This window comes from Ceratotherium simum, chromosome X (genome assembly GCF_057802395.1).
Source record: "Ceratotherium simum simum isolate JZ-2026a chromosome X, ASM5780239v1, whole genome shotgun sequence".
NCBI classification, from domain to species: domain Eukaryota; kingdom Metazoa; phylum Chordata; class Mammalia; order Perissodactyla; family Rhinocerotidae; genus Ceratotherium; species Ceratotherium simum.
In genome coordinates, this window is record NC_141940.1 from 123712722 (window position 1) to 123737559 (window position 24838).

A 24838-nucleotide genomic window follows, 5' to 3' on the forward strand; every position below is an offset into this window, starting at 1 on the left:
AATTTGGAATGCCAGGGTTCCCATCCTGTCCTATCCCTAAGTTGATTTTTGATATTCAGGAAGTCACAACATAAATGAGATTCATCTGTAGCATCATATACTTCATTTGGAAAACTAAGGAGTGGGTTCAATGGTTTTCAAGATGAATTCCAGCTCTAAAATGTCTCCTGGCACTCACATTTCCCTAATGCTCCCGAAAGACTTTATCTGTCACCTGTACCTGCTAACAGCTTTTGTGCCTTCAGTCTGTATTACTTAATGTTTTTTATTGTTAGTTTAATGGCTATGGTTGTTTTGCATCCCTTTTTTGCTGCTAAATAGGGTGATATCCCATAAATGATTAGATTAGATTCCAAACAGTCAGTCAGTACTGGTATTGAGGATCTGCCTTTTACCAGGTGCCAAGAAGACACAATTCATGGAGCACAGTCTCTGTTGTCAGGAATCTCTGCAATTTTTTCCTAAACTGGAATCCACAGCCCCCATGCTCCTTGTCTCAAGTCCTCACACCTCTTACCAACCTTAGAATACTCTGGTCAAGTGAGCAAATTTCTGCTCCCTGACCTCCACAGTCCTCCAATAACCCCACATAATGTCCTTTCTTACTGGCTCCACGTTTTTACTCAGGCTGTGCCCTGTTTTATAAAGAATCTTCCTGATGCTTGACCACACATCCAAACCCAAGCACCTCCTCCCTTTGAAGATCAACTTAGTCTTGGTGATGATTTCTTAAGCACTCCAACTCATAGTGCCCTTCTTGATCTCCAGTAGGTTTTATTTACACCACCCTGTCTGGCGCCTGATCATGTTGTACGTTGTAAAACACAGTCTTTCTATTTGCAATGTGCACACACAGTGAGCTGCCAATGTACTTCTCCAAGAACCTGGTCCATTGTGGATACATAAAAGATGGCTTTAAAAGCTCACCTGGGGCCGGCCCCATGGCTTAGTGGTTAAGTGCGTGCGCTCCGCTACTGGCGGCCAGGGTTTGGATCCTGGGTGCGCACCGACGCACCGCTTCTCCGGCCATGCTGAGGCCACGTGCCACATACAGCAACTAGAAGGATGTGCAACTATGACATACAACTATCTACGGGGGCTTTGGGGAATAAAAAAGGAGGAGGATTGACAATAGATGTTAGCTCAGAGCCGGTCTTCCTAAGCAAAAAGAGGAGGATTAGCATGGATGTTAGCTCAGGGCTGATCTTCCTCACAAAATAAAAAATAAATAAATAAATAAATAAATAAATAAATAAAAATAAAATAATAATGATAATAAAAAAAAGCTCACCTGGGTGAACACACCAAGAATGTGTACTGAGCAGCCAGGAGTTCTCTCTCTCTAGAATTTGGCTGAATTTTGTGTTCATTGGGTATAATCTGAAGGAAAATTAGAGAAAATTAGAGAAAAGTATGCCTTCTCAATCCAGTGATCTTGACTGCGATTTCATGTGAAATTTTTAGAGAGTCTTCTTGTTCACTGAAGGAAAATATAAAGCAGTCTAAGTGCATGTGTACATTTAAGAACATTGATTATTGATTGAGGCATTGACAATTCAAATATTAACAATTGTTTTTCAACCTAGATCACGTTTCAGAATTACATGTGGAATTAAATAAAGATCCAAAGTCTGGGTCACATAATTGGCATCCTGAGATAGAACCCTATGGGCTCTTATGAGTTAGTAAATGCTCCCAATCTGAGTCTGATCAGCATCCAGGTTTTGCAAAACAGTCATTTAAAACACAAGAATTTGAGGCACATCCTATGGTCAGATGAAAATTATAAAATACAGATGCTATTGATCAATTTGGCAGTTGAATTCCATAACTATGACTCCATGAAGCTCAGAAACGATCAATTTATGATGAAAGAAAAGTTTCACCATGGAGGGACTGTTGAGTTGTGCTCAACATTAGATGTTGTAAGGAGTCTAAGGATGAAAACACAACCAGTGTATGGGCAGATGTTGGTATTTTTTCTCTGCAAAATCATCAGATTTTCTCTGCCAGCCTTCAAGGAACCCTGATTTAATTCAAGGACTTTTTGAAGCCAAATTGAGTTCATTTGTTAGAACATTGGGCATCCATCCATAAGAATTTATGTTAGGATCTTTAATTTTCATAATAAATTATAACTGTACCACCTATTATCCTGACACTGAGAGGAGATGAATGATGCCCCTTGAAAATACCAGGGCAAAGGGACAATTAACTGAGTTCCTACATGTGCCAATCCATGGCTAAATACTCTATCCATATCACTGATGTCTCACCATAGTCCTACCAGTGAGGGATTATTCTGTCTATCTTATAGAAGAGGAACACAACATGCCTGAATTTTAGGTCTGTACTAGAAATCTCCAATTTGGATAGTTCCCTAAATAACTTTATTTAAAGGAAGTCTTTCCACTGAAGTCTAACATAATATAGAAAATTGCAAACACGAATTTCACAAGGCACTAATATTTTAAGTTCATAGATAAATTTCACAAAGGGGACGTCGGCAGATCAAAAAAATGGAAAATTACCAGCACCCCTCAAGCTACCATCATGTCTCTTTCTATTCACTCCTCTAAAACATTTGACATGAGCCTAATTGATTTAACAAAATGATGCAGGGATATAGTGCATGCTATCTACTCATTACTTGAGATTATTTAAACTTTATTTCTGCAACATCGTGGATCACTGCCCAGATACTGTGGATCACACTATATTGTTTACATCTTTTTCCCACAGAAGTCTTCACAAAGCTGTACTTTATCACTGTGCTTTGAGTGTTACTGAAATCTGTCTTAGTTTGTGTTCCCCCAAAGGAGACCTCAAGTCCAGGATTTAAGGGCAGATAGTTTATTTGGAAAGAAATCCTACGAAGCACTGCTGAGGAAGTAAGAAGGTTCAACAAAGAAGGGAGAAAAGCTAGAAAAAGTTCTTACATGGGTATAGAGAGCTTCTTCCAACTGAAGACTCACAAAACTCAGAATTGTCCCACCAAGGTTGTTTAAGCCCTGACGGTTATTTCAGGGGCGTTAGCTCCTCTGTTCTTGCTGGTCATGACTGCCTACGGTGGATTAAGCTCAATGAGCCCATGGAGAAGACCTTCCACACAACAGAAAAGTAACCCAAGCCTGGGCAAAGTATCAGCATTCCAGAACCCAAGCTACAGGTGAACTCACGCGGCATAAGGAGCTTCATTATAAGAGCCAGTGGAAGTCAGCATGATACTGGTTTTTGAAAAATTATCATTGACAACATCGTCTTTGCATAGTTTATATAAAAGTATGTGCCATACACACCACTCAGACCCAAGAAAGCATTTGTCTCTTCTGATGATACAGTAGGCGTCATCTTATCAGAAAACAAGCACCTTCGTCATGTTTCTCTCCTTGCCATCGCTCCTAAGAACTCAAAGTTAACTTTTCAGCTGCCCTCTAATCACTTATCTTTCCTTTACATTTCTTTTGTAATTATGGCTCATACCTACGTTAATGTGGAGGTTTTATCCTAAATTTTTGTAGATTTTGTAAAACAGCATGTGTCTTATGTATTGCCTCAAATACATTTTGAGAAGAGACCTGGATTAGGAATAATAAATCAAAGGGCAACGGGAAAAGAAACAATTCATTATGTATTTTATGGTAGTCAAGAGAGTTGCCTCAAAATAGACAATACTTGTGTCGAGTCTGTACTTCGTTCAAGGTGTGATGCATCATGTTTATTTTAAACCCCACATGTCTTCATTGTGCAGATCAGGAACCCAAGACTTAAGGGATCAAACTGCCTCCTGAAGCTGATCATTTGGTGAATGGGAGAGCTAAGACCTTAATGCAAGTCTTTCTGGCTCCCTCCACTTCACACTATATAACCTACACATATTGAAGACAGTGACTGATATTAGACAATTCCTGATTAGGGAGAGACGCAATATGTATGTGTAATAATATGTTACATATTGTTTTTTCTGCTTTCCTTTAACTTTGGAACTTTTCCTAAAATCATAGAGATAGCAGAGAATCAAAGATTCAATCTAGGGTCAACATTTCGTCTGCTCTTAAAATGTCTCTAGAGCTCATCTATAATTGCAAGATGGCGTACTATCCAGTTTGTCATATTATTAAAGCTTTTGAAGTTAGTAGACTTTCTGTACTTATTGGATATAAACATGTAGAAGCAATTACAAAAGAATTAGAATATCAATCATTTTAATCTGATATTATTTATTTTGAAAAGCAGATTCATGATGGTGGAGTGAATATAAATTTCAACTGAAGTTTGCTTACGTTTGGGGGAATTGGGCTCCTCCACACCGTTGTCACAAAGAGAAACAATCCCTAAGAAACCCTTGCTTCCCACTGACTTGCACCATTTGTTTTAAATGAAACTCATGCCTTCTTCCTCAAAACGGAGTGTTCCTAAATCCAATTATGTCACAGCCTAGGCTTAACAATGAGTATGCATAGATTTATATCTCATAAATCAATTTTGTAGGATCTGCCAAGTCACAATTTTCAGATGATAAAATTCCTCAATTTGGTTAAAATATTTGCCCTTTCTGAGGAGTTGGTGAATATCAAAAGACTTTTCTGTCTCAGTTACTCAGGGTACTTGTGCTGCCAAATCTTTATTTATTCTGGACTCAAAGGGCATACCTGGCCTTCAGAAATATTATTGAGAACATAGGCATGAATATGAGTATTAATAATCAGGAGTTATTTCAAATATTAAATAACTAATAGGATAAGGGCACACCATGATCATAATGGAATAGGCTTGATCAGAATAACATCCACTACAGACGACAGGTACACCCATTCAGGTGGGATAGCCCTGAATCAAATATTTCTAGGGATGCTTCATCTCAACCCAGACTTTACAAAATCCAAAGAGGCAGCTGAGTTCAAATTAGTAATTCAAGACTTCAATAGAAATTGTGAACTATAGACGTTTCCCGTTTCCAAATTGGACTGAGTGGGTCTAAATGTGTTAATTTGCTTCAGTATATTCATATCTAAAAATAACAGTGGGAGAAATTTACACACCATCAATAAAATTCAGTTTGGGAACTGAAGCAGTCTTGCATGATTCACTTCCTCAATGATTTCTAAACAGCTGGCAAGGATTTAAAAATCATCAAAGGCGTTTATTAATAACAAACTCAGTGTCAAGCTTGATGGATTAGCATAGCTTTATTTGTGTTTTCATTTTATGACCATTTCTGTGGTCGGGGGAGAATTGACACATGCTGAAAAATTGTAATGAGTTCAGCAGTGACATTCACGTATGGAAGAAACAAAAGTTCACACATAAGTTGAAAACATATAGTTACTGATAGGTAGAGAAACTCTCTTATATTTAACCAAAGACACAGGAGAACAGCCAGCATCACTTTTCCTAATGGCCATTATCAATGTGTGATTTGTCCTAGTGGATGGTAGTACAAGATCTAGGCAATTTTTGGAACTTGAAATGATTGGCAATAAGTACCTACTAACAAGAATTGCTAAATAATCTACACAAGGAAATACTATGCATCCATACAAAAGAAACTGTAAAATCTTTATATATTGATGAGGGGAGAGAGTAGTATTTGTTTATATTTGCATAAAGAAACTAATGAAAGGAGTTATTTATAATGGGTGAGGCTGGTATTCATTCTACTCTAATGAATACAGTAGAGACAAAAGGGATGGGAGTGAGAGCCTCCATAAGCTTTTTTCTTCTTAAATAAATTCATTTTCTTCCTGTCAAGGACTTGACAGTCCTGTTGTCTCTGACATCCAGATATTGCTTCAGCGGTCTTTTTTTTTTTTTTAATTTTTTGTTTATTGCAGTAACATTGATTTATAACATTGTATAAATTTCAGGTGTACATCATTATACTTCTATTTCTGCATAGATTACATCATGTTCACCCCCCAAATACTAATTACAACCCATCACCACACACATGTGCCGAATTATCCCTTTCGCCCTGCTCCCTCCCCCCTTCCCCTCTGGTAACCACCAATCCAATCTCTGTCTCTATGCATTTGTTTATTGTTGTTATTATCTACTACTTATTGAAGGAAATCATACAGTATTTGACCTCTCTCTGACTTATTTCACTTTGCATAATACCCTCAATGTCCATCCATGTTGTCACAAATGGCTGGATTTCATCGTTTCTTATGGCTGAGTAGTATTCCATTGTGTATATATACCACATCTTCTTTATCCATTCATCCCTTGATGGGCACTTAGGTTGCTTCCAAGTCTTGGCTATTGTGAATAACGCTGCAATGAACACAGGGGGGCATGTATCTTTACGCATTGGGTGTTTTCAAGTTCTTTGGATAAACACCCAGCAGTGGAATAGCTGGATCATATGGTAGTTCTATCCTTGATTTTTTGAGGAATCTCCATACTGTTTTCCATAGTGGCTGCACCAGTTTGCACTCCCACCAGCAGCGTATGAAGTTCCCTTGTCTCCACATCCTCTCCAACACATGTTGTTTCCTGTCTTGTTAATTATAGCCATTCTGACGGGCGTGAGGTGATATCTCATTGTAGTTTTGATTTGCATTTCCCTGATAGTTAATGATTTTGAACATCTTTTCATGTGTCTGTTGGCCATCTGTATATCTTCTTTGGAGAAATGTCTGTTCAGGTCTTTTGCCCATTTTTTAATTGGGTTGGTAGTTTTTTTGTTGTTAAGATGCGTGAGTTCTTTATATATTTTGGAGATTAAGCCCTTATCAGATGTATGGTTTGCAAATATCTTCTCCCAATTGTTAGGCTGTCTTTTCGTTTTGTTGATGGTTTCCTTTGCTGTGCAGAAGCTTTTTAGTTTGATGTAGTCCCATTTGTTTATTTTTTCTATTGTTTCTCTTGCCCGGTCAGACATGGTGCTTGAAAATATGTTGCTAAGACTGATGTTGAAGAGCATACTGCCTATGTTTTCTTCTAGAAGTTTCACAGTTTCAGGTCTTACATTCAAGTCTTTAATCCATTTTGAGTTAATTTTTGTGTATGGTGTAAGGTAAGGGTCTACTTTGATTTTTTTGCATGTGGCTATCCAGTTTTCCCAACACCATTTATTGAAGAGACTTTCTTTTCTCCATTGTATGTTCTTGGCTCCTTTGTCAAAGATTAACTGTCCATAGATGTGTGGGTTTATTTCCACTTCAGGGGTCTTATCATCCTTTCAGGAAAACCTTCCTTGAATGTTCTGGCTAGGTCTATTTTCCCAATGATATAAGTTCTATTATAAAATATTCTTAGAGCCCTGTACTTTTTCTTCCTTGCCGTTGTCTTTAGTGCAATTGTGTGTGTGTGTGTGATTATTTGATGTTTCTCTCCTCCGACACTAGGCTGTGAGCCTCTCAGAAACCAAATCTTGGTTTCTGCTATCAAATTGCTGAAGCTTCAGGGCCTGACACAGTGCTTGGCTCTGCGTGGCTTCCAACACCCGCTTCTTGATTGAAAAAATGGCAATATTTCTACATCATCCAACTAATATAGACACCTTGTCATTTACTGTCTAAATGGGCTTTTTTTAAACCCATTTTATTTGAAAAATATAGATTGTATTGATTTAGAAAATTATCTGTTCTTATAAAGTTTTCAAATTTATTTCCATAGAGTAGAGTAAAATAATGCCTTCTATAATTTTTAAAATTTTCTCTATTTATCTCTTTAATTCTATTTCAAATTTTGAATTTATGCTATCACCAACTTTTAAATCATAATGTTGACTGATTTATTCATTTTACTCATTTTCCCAGAGTCAATACTCAGATTTACTTATGTTTTATCATTTGTCTGTTTTCTAATACTTAATTTCATTTTTGTTCTTTTCTTTATTAGTTTTATATATTTTTCTTTTATTTTTTTTATTTAGACTTTATTTTTCTAGAGTAAAGGGTCACAGCAAAATTGAGGGAAAGCATTAGTTTAATTTTCAATTGCTTTTTCTAACAATTTTAGTTGAATGTTCCTCATTTATATTTTTTCTTTCTTATTCACTAATATAAATGGTGAAAGTTATTCATTTCTTCTAAGTATGTTTTAGCTAACCACAATAAAAATGTTATTTTCTATAAATTCTGCATTTTGAATTTTTATTTTCTCTTCTATTCAAAAGTTAAGACAGATTGTAATTGATTTTATTTTACTTTTAATCTTCAGGGTGCTTATTATTTACTTTCTATTTTTGCTATTGATTTCTCATTGTTTGTGATGCAATATAGTGATAGTTACTACTTCTACTCCCCAGAATCTTTTAAGTTGTGTGTGTGTATTTAAGTGTCAGAATCTTTTGTTTTTAATAGGTGGATACATTTATCTCATTTACATTTATTTATTTTTTTAATTGATGTATCATATTAGTTTCAGGCCTACAACATAATGATTCAATATCTGTATTATTGCAAAATGATCACCACAATGTCTAGTTAACATCTGTCACCATACATAGTTACAAAAATTTTTTTTCTTGTGGTGAGGACTCATTTACAATGATTGCTGTGACAGATATATCTGCTATTTTTGCTATATTTTCTTTTATATTTTAGTTTTTACTCTTTAAAAAAATTTTCACTATGTGTTTTTTTGATAGAGTTTTGATAATGGTAATAAAAAGGAAGGCGGTTCAGAGGTATTTTGTAAAAAAAAAAAAAATGTTGATATTGTGCCCTTCTACTAAACAAAAAGAGCTAGAAACTATTACTCAAAAGGATTGTAAGAAAACTTTACAAACTATTTGAAAAGGAGGCTAATTTGCATTTTTCTTTTGTTCTTTATATTGTAGGGGAGGTATTTTTCCTTTTGTCCCTTCTAGGTTCTTTGGGTGGCCCGATAATTAAATGACTCAAGGCAGACTAACAGAAGAAAAACAAATTTAATTTTGTACATATGGGAGCTCCTAAAATTATGAAACTCGAAGAAGTGACCAAAGTAGGCAGTTGTTATACCTTTTAGACAAAGAAACAATAAATTTGTGAGGAATTGACAAAACAAAGGAGTTTGGGCTTGGGGTAGTAAATTAGTAAAAAGTAAGAGGATTAGTTTATACAGCCTTCTCAGCCCTAAATTCCCTATCTCTGGTAATAAGGATGTCTTTCTTTCTCCTGGTACAGGGAGGATACCTTTTACATGAGAGATTTATTTCCTGCTTTCAGGGGGACAAAGGAGGGTCAGAGTGTCCTTGCACTGGCTTTTTCTTAAGTAACTTTAACTCAAAATAATCAATATGCCAAAATGGCATATTTGGGGGCAGGCTTCCTTGAACCCCATCAATACTCTTGTTTTTTAATGCAGACTTTAATAATGGTGAACCTCTTCTCTTATGTAAAGAAGAGAGAGGTAACCACATTGGCTTTTGCTCTTGGTAATAATTCACAAAGATTTCAGGAAGAAATCATTTTTAGGAAATATCTCCAAGTTCTTAAGAGTAAGCTTCATGTTAAGGGAAAAAACAATTTTTAAGTTTTTTTTAAGCTGTTTATCATTACGTCAAGATAGGCATAATTGATTTTTCAAGGGAGATTCTGACTTTCTACACCAAGACAATTTGAAATGTGCTATGTAAGAAATTCTGTACAGAAATTCATTATCTTTGACAGAATTTCAAACTGTTTCTTCTATCATAATGGCTCATCACCTGCTTTTGCTTTATCAGAATTGAAGTGTTTTACCATCAAATGGTTTTGCTTAAATTCCTCTTTTAGACTAAAATTCCCTAAATACAAAATTAATTTAGTATAACATGATGCTTTGTTGAACCCATTGTATTTGTGTGTGTGTGCGTGCACACACGTGTGCAAAGGCAAGTAAAAGAAAAATAAAGAAAAAACAAACCTTAAGGATCGTACCACTTTTTTTTTTTTTTTGTGAGAGAGATCAGACCTGAGCTAACATCCATGCCAATCCTCTTCTTTTTTGCTGAGGAAGACTGGCCCTGGGCTAACATCTGTGCCCATCTTCATCCACTTTATCTGGGACGCCACCACAGTATGGCCTGACAAGCAGTGCATTGGTGTGTGCCTGGGATCCGAACCTGGGCCGCCAGCAGTGGAGCACACGCACTTAACTGCTATGCCACAGGGCCGGCCCCAAGAATTGTATTTTTTAAATAGAGAAACATACTTAAATGCTCACATGTTTTAGAATCTTTCATTCTCACAGAAAACTTTTCCAATGAATTTCATCTTAATAGCTAAAGGAGAATTTAACATTTCAGATACTCTTCTGACTTACTGATTAAAAATATTTAATATGATCTTTGATGTTGTGTATGTGTTTTAAAATGTTGACAAAGAGAGAGTTAGCACATGTTATGAAAACAGCAATGCATGAGGTAACCAGCCCTACTGCTAACAATAATTCATGGCATACTCAGGACACACTACTTGATTTCTCTGGAATCATTTTTCCTTACAAATAAGAGTTTCAGGCAATGATTTCTGAAGTCTCTGATGGGTTGAAGGGAAGCAGACTATGACATCCCAAAATAAGCCTATGTGGGGGATCAGAATTTGCCACCCCAAAATGTGTCTCTCTGGCATGATTATTTCCAAGAACAAAGACTCAGAAACAAACTTTCACCTTTCCCTTAACTGCCTAAAAGAATTTAGGATAGAAGGCCTGTCCCAGGAAGGAGCTATCACCATAGATGACTCTAGGTGTGATAGACTGGGAGGAACCTTGCCAGGCTCATTTTTATCAAAGTTCTCTCTTGGGTCACATTTGTCTATAGATGGCCCAGCAAACATTCATTTAACAAATATTTTCTTTTCCGTCTCCATGTAAATTGCCTTCTTCCCCTTTGAAGTCCCAAACCACTACCCCCAACATCCTCCTTTATCTTTAGCTGAAGATGGTATGTAAGGTAAGGTGGTAGCTTCAGCCATTTTGGTGAGTTACTCAATTTTCCTGGGTTTCTCCCATATATACATATTACTAAACTGTGATTTTCTCCTTTTCTTCTGTCTCATGTCAATTTAATTCTTAGACCAGCCAGAAGGACCTAGAGGGTAGAGGAATAAGTTCTTCCTCCCCTACACCTATTTAGCATAAGGATTATCTTGAGGCTGATTATTTTTAAGAAACAGCGGACATAAGAGAAGCTCTGAAAACCCAGTGGAAGTTATCCATTTGTAAGAGTAATTTACATTTATAAGAGAAATCTCCATTTGTAAGGGTGTCTCACTGGCTGTTCCAGGAAGCAAAAGATGACTCTAAATCTCTAGAAACTCTTATCAATGGAGAAGGCAATGACTTAAATCTGCATAACAACTTTACCTTTGTTTACTGTGGCTTTACTGTGTTTGTAGGTTACTGGTAACCTCCCATAACCTCCCTTTGTCTTTAGCTGGAGATCATATTTAAGGTGGTGGCTTGTGCCATTTCAGGGAGTTACTCAATTTTCCCGGATATCTCCAAGGTATACAGGAGGTATACATGTTATTAAACTTCTGTTTGTTTTTCTCATGTTAATCTGTCTTTTATTACAGGGGCGGGTCTCAGCCAAGGACATGGAAGGGTAAAGGGAAAATTATTTTTCCTCCTCTATAGGGTCTAAATTATAAAAGCAAAACGGGTTCCATTTCTGCAAAACACCAGAGTCTCAAACGGTTCTAAAATGTAAATCATTCTGGACTGTGATCAAAGTAACAGTAACTTAAGATGATGGGGCTGCCTTTTAAGGAAGTTTAAATAAGATATATGGTCATCTCTATAGCTCCCATAGGTAGGGTAAGTTCTGATTTGACGCTGTTGGAATCATCGGAAATGAATGTCCAACTACATAATAAATGTGGCTCTGCTCTACTGATAGGAGGGGGAGTGGTGGCTCCAGGCTTTATTATCAGTGATGAGAAGAGAAACCCTAGTGAGGGCAACACAGAGAGTGAAGGCAGCCCCTAGAGATCTTGCACTGGTGCCAGGAAGTCTGCAGGATGCAAGCAATTTGTCTTTCTACCTTGTAGGGGAGGAAGACTATCCTCTACCCACTCTGGGTCCTTCTGGCTGGGCTATGAATTAAATTCACATGAGACAGAGTAACAGGAGAAAATCAAAGAAAGCTTTATAACATTTGTACATGGGGGAGACCCAATAAACTGGGTAACTTGACAAAATGGTGGAGGTTCTCATCTTAAATACTATTTTCAGCTAAAGACAAAGGAGGATGTTGAGGGTGGGGGGAGTCAGCTATGGGAGATTACCAGAAAAGCACAGTAAATCAGAGTAAGGTTAATACACAGATTTAAGTCCTCACCTTCTGTGCTGATAAGAGTTTCTAGAGATAAGGTCATCCCCCTTTCTTCCTGGTACAGAGAGGGAGATACCTTTAAAAACGGAGGTTTCCCTTATAAATGTAAATGTTTCTTACAAAGGATAACTTCTACTTTTACTTGGTTTTCAGAGCTTTCATAAGAATGGGCTTAGCAAGGACCCTCCCAGTCTATCCATACCCAGAGTTATCTATGGTGATTGCTTGTCCTGGGGACAGGTCTTCTACCTTAAATTCTTTTAGGTAGTTAGTGGTGGGGAGGTCAAAGTTTCTTTCTGAGTCTTCTGAGTCTTTATTGTCTTTAGCTCAAAATAACCTGCATACCAGAGTGTGATATCTTGGGGTGGCCTGCCCTGAACCCCCTCCACCTCAAAGGAGTTAACGGATGTGTTATATTGAACTAAAGAATATTGGGAAAGCTTTAGTATTTTAAGATTAAAACTGGTCAGATCAGTTCAGATTGGGTTAGAGCCTACCTCAATCCTTTGTTTTGCTCTGACTTTTGTAACAAATTATGAAATTGACTAAAATTAGTAGATGTGACTGTTTTAGTATTCATTTTACATAACTTTAATAATTATATACATTATAGATAGAAAGATAAATGAAGCAAGTGACAGAGAATTTTTTTTCCCTTGAGACCCCAATTGGTCCTGCTTAAATTTGTTCATAATTCCAAATAAGAGCATTATCAATACGTGAAGAAGAAAAATAGGGCCGGCCCCGTGGCTTAGCGGTTAAGCGTGCGTGCTCCGCTGCTGGCGGCCTGGGTTCGGATCCCAGGGGCGCACTGACGCACTGCCTCTCCAGCCATGCTGAGGCCACGTCCCACATACAGCAACTAGAAGGATGTGCAGCTATGACATACAACTATCTACTGGGGCTTTGGGGGAAAAAATAAATAAATAAAATTAAAAAAAAAAAAAGAAAAAGAACCAACTCCAAATGGAGACAGCTGTCTAGACCCTAGCATCCTAACTCATATCAGACCAAACTTCAGATATCAATAGCTACAGAGTTATTGGTCTTGGTGAAAAGATGAACAACCCCTTTCTCAGCCCAGCATGGAGTGGAATGAACAGATTGGCAGGAAGAGTTAATGGAGATTATGTAAACCTGCTGATCAAAGCCCTGTTGGCCCTTACACTCACCATCCATAGCGTCATTGACGCCAGTGTAGCAATAGCATTTCCTTGCCTACCAGTCACAAGATGGGTGGTCCCACCATAGCATCTCCTTCCTGGTTTCTTGGGGCAACAGACAATAAGCAGCAAATGGGCAGAGATATTGTTTCACCGGCAATCTAAAGCTTAAGAAGCCATTTTCTATTAGTGCCATTTTACCATTTGTATTATGATAATAGTGATTAACATCAAAATGGCCAATGTAGGAGGTAGGCATGTATAGTTTCAAAGCCTTGTTAGCATTCAATTTGAGGTCACAGTTAAAATTTTAACAGTTAAAATTCAACACATTCTATGTTGCAAATATGCAGTCATGGAAAAGGGGGAAAATGGAATGGACAACACAGTTGGAAAAAAAAATCATCTATTTTCTTCTACTCTAAGTCATTGATGACAAAAGGTCAAGTCTGTGGACATATCCCCAAGACCAGAGATGAGAGGGGATTTGGGCCCCTCAGAAATTACTAAAATTTATTTGCTGGAACGATACCCTAGTGTTTAAAGAATGACAGAGTTTTCGAATGTGAGTACAATATAGACGTGGTGGTAGTGTGTGTGTGTGAGGGGTGTGCTGGTGTTGCAGAGTATGCCTGGGCCTCCCTTTTGGCCAAGGATGAGGCCAAAAAACAAGATCAACTGTTAGATCAGAAAAAGAAGGTGTGTGAATCACTACACACAATTTAAAGAAGTCCCAAATAAAAGAAGTTTTTCCTTTTCATCTTTGTTAAAAATAACATTTTTTCCCCAGTAGACTTTTTGATCATCCTTGGGATTTGGGAGAAAAAATACAAACATTGTTTTTTTCTTTTAAGGTTTGTTTATGTTATATGTGATCAAAAAGAAACGTTTCTGTCGTGAAGTGTGTTTTCTAACCAACACACACTTTAATAATTTAACATCGTTTCTAGGCTATGCTTCATTTAAAAATTAATTGAGAAGAAACAGATCTCAAAAGAGAATTCTCTGTGAGTAGTGAGTCTCAGTACCGGTAGACTGCACAACTAGGAGTCTAACAGCATCACTCTCACAGGCACGTTTACATGTAACTGATTTTTAACTTGCTGGAAGCATCATCTCTAAACCATCTATGGTATTTATTCCACTGCATACATTAAAGAACTACAAAAAGATAACATTAGATTGACATCATTAAAAACTAACTGTTTGAGGGAGTAAAATATGTTAAGATTCTAAGATAAATATGAAATATGGGAATTGCAACATTGAAATGGTAGCTAATGTTAGAAAATGTATAATTTTGATAAATGTTTTCATTCCTTCCAGTGGTTACAGGTATAATGATACGGATTGCACAAACAAAAGATTATTAGCATTTCTTAGATCCTCATGCATCCAGGGAAGGAAATCTTCAGTTTGGTTAAACCTGGAATGAAATGATTTGTTTACATGCTGTTTTTGACAGACTGAAGAAATTAATGGTCTTTAATCTAATGCAATTGCTGCACCAAGAACTAGGACATGTGTAAAAAAATTACTTACTAAAATAAGCATGCTCAGGATAAAAAAAATCCCTGTTCCCTACACCTGCCATTGTGGATGTCATTCCAAGGAACAAACACTGTTAAAAATTAACATTTTTAATTAACTACAATTCTGTCTCGCTAACTCTAAATATGTGTATATAGCTATCTCTTGATGTATTATCTTGAGATAGAGGCTATTAAATTCCAGCTTTTCTAGCTTCCTGTATCATCCTGTCTCCCTTCCCATAATCCTCACAATTTAGTTAAATCAATAATTTTAGAAATTCTTTGGTTATCCGTGTAACTTTAAATTTTGGCCACTACCCAAATCCATATAGAGGATGGCTTATGACCCCTACTTCAGCAGATATGCATGTTAATGCCCCCACTCCTTGTCCTTCTTCCCTGACCTTCTCTCAACCCCTACCTAAAAAGTCCTCGAATACTGTCAATATTGAGATCATTTATGTTTATTTCTGGAATCGTAATTATATTTTCTGTGCCTAATAGGTAGGTTAATTTTATACACTGGAAAATCAGTAAACATGATCAACATCAGCATTATAAATACTACTTTACTTCTGCATCAGACAATATTTTTTGATATAAAGTATTTTTTTGTAGGAAGTATTTACATTCTTGGGTTCATAATTGTCTTCCTTTTCTTCTTGATTTCTCTGTATTTATCATATTTTAAAATTCTTCCATGATTCTCGATCATATACTAAGAGATACGGGATTTTTCTTTTTTCAATAAACTAAAGTTCTCCCTCCTGGAGACCCTGCTTTCTGTTGAAATCAGAACTGCTTATCAGGAGCATCAACATCCTATAACTTCTCTCCATTACTCTTCTATGTTTAAGTTTTCTTAGATCACAAGGGTTCTTTTTCTCAATTTACTCATTTTATTGAAGTGTGCATTTAAAAAGGATTAATGGAAGATGTTTTAGTTATCTATCATTGCATAACACATGACCCCCAAATTTTAGCTGCCTAAAACAACAAACATTTATCTTAGACAGTTTCTGAGGGTCAAGAATGTGGAAGTGGCTTAGTGGGTGGCTGGCTCAGGGTCTCTGATGAAATTGCATTTAAGCTGTTGGCCAAGGCTGCAGTCAACTGAAGGCTTGACTGGGCTGGGGATCCATTTCGAAGATGGCACACTCACACGGCAAACAACTGGAGACCTCCATTCCTTGCTGGCTGGTGGCAGAAGGCCTTAGTTCCTCACCCCGAGGGCCCCTCCACAGGGCTGCCTTATGATGTAGCACCTGGCTTCCCACAAATCACGTGATTTAAGAGAATCAAGAACAAGAGGAAAGATGCAGTGGTTTAAATAACCTAGACTCAGAACTCACACAATATCACTTCTGCTTCATTTGATGAATAGAAGCGAGTCATTAGGTCCAGCCCATATTCGAGGGGAGGGGGACTAGGCCTCACCTTTTGAATGAAGTATCAATGAATTTGTGCATATAGTTTTAAAGCCACCATATAATTCATTATTCTGTCCTTGTATTTGATGAGGAGCTTTGGGGGGTGTTACATTATAATTTGAGTGTCATTTTCACTTAGAATGCTGTAGATTTCGCTCCATTGTGTTTTGCAATGAAGTCTTGCCTATGAAAAGTTTGGCTTTTATTCTGTTGTAAGTTTTTTCTTTTGCTTTGCTTTGTTTTCTTCCTGTCTGGATTTAAAATATATGTGCAATCGATCTCATTATTTGTGGTAATGATGTTCTATAAACTCTCCATGAACGCTGAATTTGTAAATACTGAATGGCTGCTTGGGTAGGGAAATACAGGGTTAGGTTCCTGCGAGCCTCTGGTCACAACATTTTCATCAACCGATCAACACATAATCTTGTTTTATCTGTGTTTCTGTTTAAAGGCACCTTACTGACTATATATTGTTAACTCATTAGCACTGAACTCACGGCCAACAGCACTGTAGCTCACGCCTGAAGGAAGCCTATGGAACACACTTATTTTCTCCGTAAGGCACATCACAGTCTTTCTGTGCTTGAGAACACCAGACAGCACTTCACATTTGGGAGCCATATTAAACACCAAAATCACTGAAATAAAGCACAGAAATGCCAAAACATGGCACTAAGTAGACCGCAAGGGTAGACATTTGTTTACAGTATGAAAGCTGCAACAACAAGGCAGAGTGTTGCCTTGTGTGACCTCAGCTGGGAAAGTGTGTGTCAGGCAACACAAATTTTTCACCACCATGTACATGTCTGCAAATGACTGCAAAAGCTCTGTGAGTATTGATTTTGGGGTTACAAATAAATCTTAGCACTAATACGACATCCATGAATAATTAGCATTCAATGTATGTTGTCTTTCTTCTCGGTGCTCAGAAATCTCACAGTGATGTGTGCAAGTGGCTCTGTTTTTATTCACCATGCTTCACTCTCAGTAGGTTTCTAGGTTGCAGGCATATCTTTTCTCTGCCTCATTTCTTTGATATTTCCACCTCTCTGTTTTCTCTGCTCATCCTTTTGGAAACATACACTAGTCACGTGTTAGCAAGTTGGTGTAGTGGTGACAAGAGAAGAATGCTTGTGAAAGAATCAAAAGAACGAGGAAACGGTTAAAACTCTACGTGAAGGGGAGGGTAATGAGATTTTAAGGCGAGTAATGGGTAATCCTATTAATTATTAAAGAAATCTTTTATTGCTTCCCGCGTGCCAGGCAAAGAGCCATCCACATTGTATGAACGCATTAGCTCATTTCTCCCTTACAGCCCCAATTTAGCGATGAGGAAAATCAGGCTGAGAGAATGTGAGGAATTTTCCCAACATCACAAAACAGCCAGTGGCAGAGCTTCATTGGAAGCCAGATCTATCTGACTCCATAGCGCGTGCACTAAACTTACTTCTCATAGATGGACACGTGTCCTTCGCACTTATTTTCTACGAGGTACTGCAGAAACACCTTGGTCTGATTCCCAACTCACAGAGCATTTTGGAGCCAGGTGTATGCTACGTGCTCTCAGAATTCTCTAGAGGGATTGAGCCTCAGTCGCCCAAATGGTAATTTTCTCAATAACGCACCCTTTATGGGTCTCCTCTTTTCTGTGTCATTTCTCTTTTGACCTGCCAGTCTTTAGACAGCACTTCAGCACAACATTTGGGGGTCACTATAAACAGCAAAATCACTGAAATAAGGCAAACAAACTTTTAAAATATGGCACTAAATCGACCACAAAAAGGACACTTGTTTACAGTACAAAAGAGGAAACAAGAAGGCAGAGTGTCACCTTGTTCAACCTTAGCTGAGAAAGTGTCAGGTGACTCAAATATTTCACCACTAATTTGAGTCACCTCTCAAATAAGTTACCTGTACTATAATCCTTGCTTTGGGTTCTACTGTTGAGAAAATCCAGACTATGTCAGTGTTATTCTTGGGATTCCAAAGTAGCTAACTGTAGACAATAATTTCTTTGAGGGCAGGAACTATGACTATCTTGTTCATGGTTGTACTCCTTCTTCCTAGTCCAAATTCTGGCTGGTTGTAGGTCTCAAGAATTATTTTTGAATTAATCATTTGCAAAAAGTAAACATGATTGATGTTCCTTTTCTTTCTCTATCCATACCTTTCTTTTGTGTACGTGAAACAACATCAGCTTATAATTTAACGTGAGAGGTCAAAGAGAGCACGTGGTGTGCAGAAGCCCATTGACTATCTGGTTGAATTTTTTTTTTTTTTGCTTGAGGAAGATTGGCCCTGGGCTAACATCCATGCCCATCTTCCTCTACTCTACACGGGACGCCTTCCACAGCATGGCTTGACCAGTGATGCATAGGTCTGCGCCCGGGAGCCGAACCTGCGAACCTGGGCCACCAGAAGCAGAGCACATAAACTTACCACTATGCCACCACTATGTTTCTGCCTCTAGCAGAAACAACAGTTTGAAAACCAAAGTGCCTTTGATTTATGATTAATTAATCATTATTCATTATTGATTATTAATATCGATAGCAATGACTATTATTAATAAACTATTAATACTAATTAATATTATTATAATACTACAATATATTATACTATATATAACACTACAACTATATTAATTAATATTACTATAATACTACAACACAATATAATAATAGTAATACAATACTACAATATTTCCTGGGAGTTCCACATAGAAGGGATTTAGATATATAACTATTATTATAATTAATAATAATGATATTGATTATTAATGATTGATTATTGATTAATAATGAGACTCAGATGAGAGAGATAAGCATTTGTGGGTTCTAAGGAGTTAGGGTCAAGAAAAGTAAAGTCGTTTTTTTTTATATCAGGAGCCAAAGTTTATGTAAAGATTGCTGATGGCATCAGAACCATATTTCTTACCAAAGTAAGCGTTTGACCAGAAGCTGGAATAAAGCAATCTCGCTAGAATATACCGTGCTTGGTACGGATGAATCCATTCTTTCCAGGTTTTCATTACACCATGTCTTCACTTTCTTCTCTCTCCTGCTCCTTCTCTGTGGTTATGTTTCACCAGCCTGTAAAAGTTGATGCCCTGACTGCTCTTCTCTTCTCATCACCCTACATAATTTATGGATAAGCCCACAGATGTCTTTTCCTCATTCCCATACATGATTGATTTCTAAATTTACCTAGAACTTTATTCTGATTTTCAGATCCATATCTCAATTTATCAACAAGGTATTTCTACCTGAGCACCCAAGAGATGCCTCACATTCATTATATCCTAAATCTAACTGGTTCCTTCACTTCCACCCCCTTCATCATGCGTGCTATCCCTCTTCTGTCCCCTACTTGGGCCAGACTGAGGAAAGTAGGCAATACTTTAGTCTTCTGATAATCTCTGGCCTAAGTCATGGACTTGCAAATCATTCCAGTGGCTGTCATATTCACTACACTCCAAATCCAATCAGTCACCAAGTCCTATTGATTAGATCTTCTAAACATGTACATTCGTATGTATTTTCAGATTCTGCATTGGATGTGCCTCTTCATTCTCTAACTCCCTTGCATACAGAGTACTTGTAGTTTCTCTTTCCCACTCTCCCAAGATAGCAAGGTCTTCCCCATCTTTCACTGGTTCATCCTCTACATTGTTAATAGAATAACCATTCTAGTATGCAGATATGGCTATGCCATTCTCTGGTTTACAATTCTTCAATGGCTACCTATTGCCAATAAAGATAAAGTCCAGGTGGATTTTTATGGCATAGTGTATGTTTCACGAGGTGGTCTATCAAAGTACTTCTTTCACTTACGAGAAGACATATGGCCTGCCCATATGTTTTGAGCGATAGGCATACTTAGTTATCTCTAAGTCTCCAGTGCCTGACAGATTCCCATGGGTAGTGTAGATATGCCTCCCGCCATCTTAAAACCCATTTCCTTGGACAACTTTTAAGGCTTGGCTCAAAACCATCTCTCAGTGAATTTCTCTGTGACTATGTAACCCCATATATTTTTTTCTTTACCTTAAACATACCTGCACTGAGTAATTATCATTTTAGATTGTTTTATTTTCATATGAAAGGACCTTTTATTTTTCGTATCACTTTTTGTTTTGTGTATACCAAGCACAATGCCTACTATTTCCTCAGAGGAAAAAAGGGATGTTGAACTGACATCTTATCTGGGGTTTTCTCCCACCTTGAACTAACATCAGACCGGAAAAAACAACAGAAAAGTTTGTCTTACTGCTAATGAAAATATCTTTAATCATTAAAGTCATTTTTATTGATTAAAGCTAGCCCTCTCTATCTGCACCTCCTCTTCTACCTCACACCAAAACACTAAAGGCGATAAACGAGTTGTTTGGAAGATTTAATGTGGCTTCTGCAGGCTCCCAGTTTCCAAACATTAAATTGGGGGAACTGCTGTTTAATTTGCATCTAAACTTAGTAAATGAGTCACTGTAGTAAATGATCGACTTTGAAGACCCAGGAGTTCAAATAGGGCTGGGTTTCCAAAACATCATTAATGATGAGAAATGGCTACAACATTTCCTGAGAGTCCCACATAAAAGGGATTTAGAATGGTTCAAATATACTCATTGCTTCTGAGCTTCTGTCTGGAAAGGAAAACACAGACATGCATCCTTCATGCATTTCCTGAAATATCTTCTGGTGATGAGGTCACGGGCTCATGCTGACGCTCCACTCAACATCAGGGAATAAACAGTGCCCGGGACGTCACTGCGAGTTGAAAAGGAGAAGCCGGAGTGTCTCCTTGAAGAATGTGTTTATCACCAAATGTGGATTCCTGATACAGTTCGCTTGTGCTTCCTCTGGTTTCCCCCAGGACGGTGCCAGGAGTGGAGCCTCAGGAAACATAACAAATGCATGAACAAATTGAGTGGCGATGACTTTATGTGTAAGGATTATAAAGCCCGGACAGAGAACTTGGTTTCCAAGTTTGAAATTTCTGGTGAGAAGTTCCTCTCATCACTAGCCAAGACATACTCATTTCTTATAACTCTCAGTTTATAAGGAAAATTGCTTCTCTATGCCCTTTTCTGCCCAGACTAACAACAAAGAAATCATGATAGCATCAGCATGGAAAAACAGAGTACAGTTAATAATGTAAAAAGTAATTATCCAGCTGTGAGAAGCAGTGAGCTGTCTGGCTGGGTTGAGGAGAAAACTGATGGTGAGCTAGTCAGTATTTTTTTAAATATAAATTTCTAGGGTTGGCAATATTCCACATAATAATGATTTTGGTCACCAAAATAACTCTATTCTAACAGTTTAAACCGATCTACAAGAGGAAGTTATTTTTGTCTGTTTATTTTTACTTTACTCACCTTTTGTGGAAAAATATATTAACTAATACTTTAAAATATACCCCTTCCCCCTCTCTGAATCCCCCCGCTTTTGTGCAGAAGGTTGGGTAAATTATATTCCACACTCCTCAGATCATGCTGCATTATCACCATCAGTCCATATAAAGATCTTCTGTTCTTTATGATGTGTTCCTTTTATCCCGATTCCTTACCCCAGTTCCCCTTCCTGTCCCATTGGCAACTACGTAATATGTTTCACATGAGTTATTTGCTCACCTGTTTTTACGCAATGTGTATTGTTTAATGTGTGTTTCATGTTTATGTAATAATATAGATAAATTTCCCATTATGTGTTCATATTTTCACCCCAAACTGCGTTTTTCAGTTCTAACCATGTTGCTATGTATATTAGTTCTCTTGCTGAGTAATAAATTACCACAAATTTAGTGGCTTAAATAATAATCCCAACTTCTTTCCTTCATCTGCTCAGCCAAAGGATGGTAGCTTCTTCCGGAAATTACTGCCTCTATGTTACCTTCATGTTTCTGTTCTGCCTTTTCAGTTCTGCCATGAATTCTACAACCACAGGAACTAGATTCTACCAACAACCAGAGTGAGCTTAGAGGTGGATCCCTCCCTAGTCATGCTTCCAGATGAGAACACAGCGCTGGCCGACACCTTGACTGAAGCCATGTGAGACCCTAGCAGAGGACCCAGCTAAGTCTTGCCCAGACTCTTGACCTGTGGAAACTGAGAGATAACAAGTGCGTTTTGAGCTGTTCGGTTTGTGGTAATTTGTTACACAGCAATAGATAATTAATGCAATCCCCAGTAATGGCTTCAGCCTCCTCATAAAGTCAACCCTCTGTTCCCAAGACACCCTAGTGGACCAGAAGCAAACAAGCTCTTTGCTCCCCTTGTTCTTCACTGCTCCCTGAAACCCCAAGTTCCGTGACACAGAGGCAGAATCCTCTTGAGTTTCATGTCATGCTTTAAAGCCCTGGGTTCATGAAGCTGAACTGTTTTGATTCAACTCAGTGACCTTGATCAGTTTACTGCCATTGTCCGTACAATGATTAGCATAGTACACATCCCATATTTATATAGAGAAGATTAAATGAGATTATTTCTGGACATATGCAAAGCATCACCCAGCACTTAACAAGTACTCACAAAATATTAACCGTTAGAGTTATTGCTGCTTACCTAAACTTCATGAAAGGGATTTATGTGTTATAGAGAACACTAGGTTCTTAGCAGATGGATGTAAAAGCTAAAATGAATAAATTGAAAGAAATAGCAACATTGCTTGATACCAATTAGGAGAGAACAATTGAAGAAAAACAAAGAAATATATCAAGCCATTCCACGTTTGGACACAAAGGGTGATGGGACCATCCTTCCTCTTGACATCTTGATTTCACATCTATTTGAATATGAAGTCTCCTCATGTTTAAGATGATGTATCCACAGCATCATCAACCAGGAGAACATTCTCCTGCCATCGGAGGAGATGGAACAGGGATATACAGACAAAAATATCACACTCAACCTTGTCAGCCACTTCATGTTACTCTGGCGGAGAAGGTTTATCTTGTTGCAAAAGCTTAAACCTCAAAATGCAAAACTTGTATGCAGGAAAACGGCCAATTGGAATTTCTCACTGAAATATGCGGATTTATGAAATAGTGTTTATTCACATAAAAAAGGACTGCCTACGTCACACTTTTCACCCCAATAACTGCAGACAAGAATGATCATCTTTCTCTGTCTGAACTCCTAGAGGCATGAAACATCTGTCATCTTTTCCTCTCAGAATCTTTGCTCCAACTGTAGCCACTTCTCATGATTCGGATTTCTCGGTGTGACTAGCTCACCCTGTGTTTGCAATAAACACACATTTTCACAACTTCTCCAGTTCTTTAATCTCTCCAGAAATCATGCCGAAGGCCTCCTTCCCCAAATACACCCACAGTGCAGACTGTTTAATAGGCAATTTTGAACAGGATAATAAACTTCTGAGACAACAAGACTAAACTTGCCATGAAGTATGAAGACAGCAGAAACTTATGAAGGTGGTTTTATATTTCGAAATTCATGAGGAAGAGACTGGGAGGAAAAAGCCATCCTCCACAGTGCAGCATGCTGCAAAGATGGAAACTGTAGACAGATCAGAGAGAAGAAAAAAGTGTATTGTCTTAAAGAGACATAATGGTATCAGGCAGAGGACAGATAACTATGATAAGGGCCCCCATCTAGTTTTGTAAATAAAGTTTTATTGGCACACAGGCACATCTACTTGTTTACATATTATATATCTCTGGATGCTTACTTGCTATGACAGCAGAATTGAGTAGTTGAAATAGAGATTGTATGGCTCAAAAGCCTAACATATTTACTCTCTGAGTCTTTATAGGAAAAGTATACTGACCTCTGCATAGCAGGTAGAGCACATGGATTTTGGAACCAGTGCAAGATTCCAATTCCAGCCAATAATTACATCTTGTATTTTTGGTATTGTTGATTGGATTCAAATATGTAGAACTAGACCTAGCCCACAGCATGCGAGTTGCTCACCAAATGGCAGTTATTTTCCCATCCTTTATGTAGATAATTCAAGAAAAAGCAAATCATTGTTTCCATACCTCTCAAAATGGGTGTTATTTCAGAGAAAAGTAAACATAGAAAAAGATGTCCTTAGTCAGTGTGCTTCTGCATGGATCAGCTACATGTTTTCAAGATAATATTCACCCAATGAAGGTTCAGCTGAGAATTTCCCAACTAGGATTTTGTTTAATAAATTATATCATGACAATAGGCATACACTAAATTTTCTGATAATTTTTGGAGAAGAAAATTTATTTTAAATTGGATACCAAACATAGGTAAAGATGTAATGGAAAATCAACTTGGATAACTTACTCTTTATATGTTTAGGTGAATGGGCTCCTGAGAATAATATCACGGTAAGAAATTAATCTTTGACATTAAATAATAAAGTACAATTTAAATAGAATAAAGGTGACATGGAGCTGGAAACAGAAAAATTGCAAAACAAAAGTTACTAAATCATCATAAAATATATTGGAAAGGAAAAAAAAACA

General features: G+C 37.5%; 1 long non-coding RNA gene across 1 annotated transcript in view; it reads right to left on the reverse strand.

Moving 5' to 3' along the window:
- Positions 1-1291: 1291 nt before the first annotated feature.
- The window catches only part of LOC147912024 (uncharacterized), a 92286-nt gene continuing 68739 nt past the window's right edge, over positions 1292-24838 (reverse strand). The window contains exon 4 of the long non-coding RNA XR_015550659.1: positions 1292-1380. This is a non-coding gene — a long non-coding RNA (uncharacterized LOC147912024). The remainder of the gene's footprint in view (positions 1381-24838) is intronic.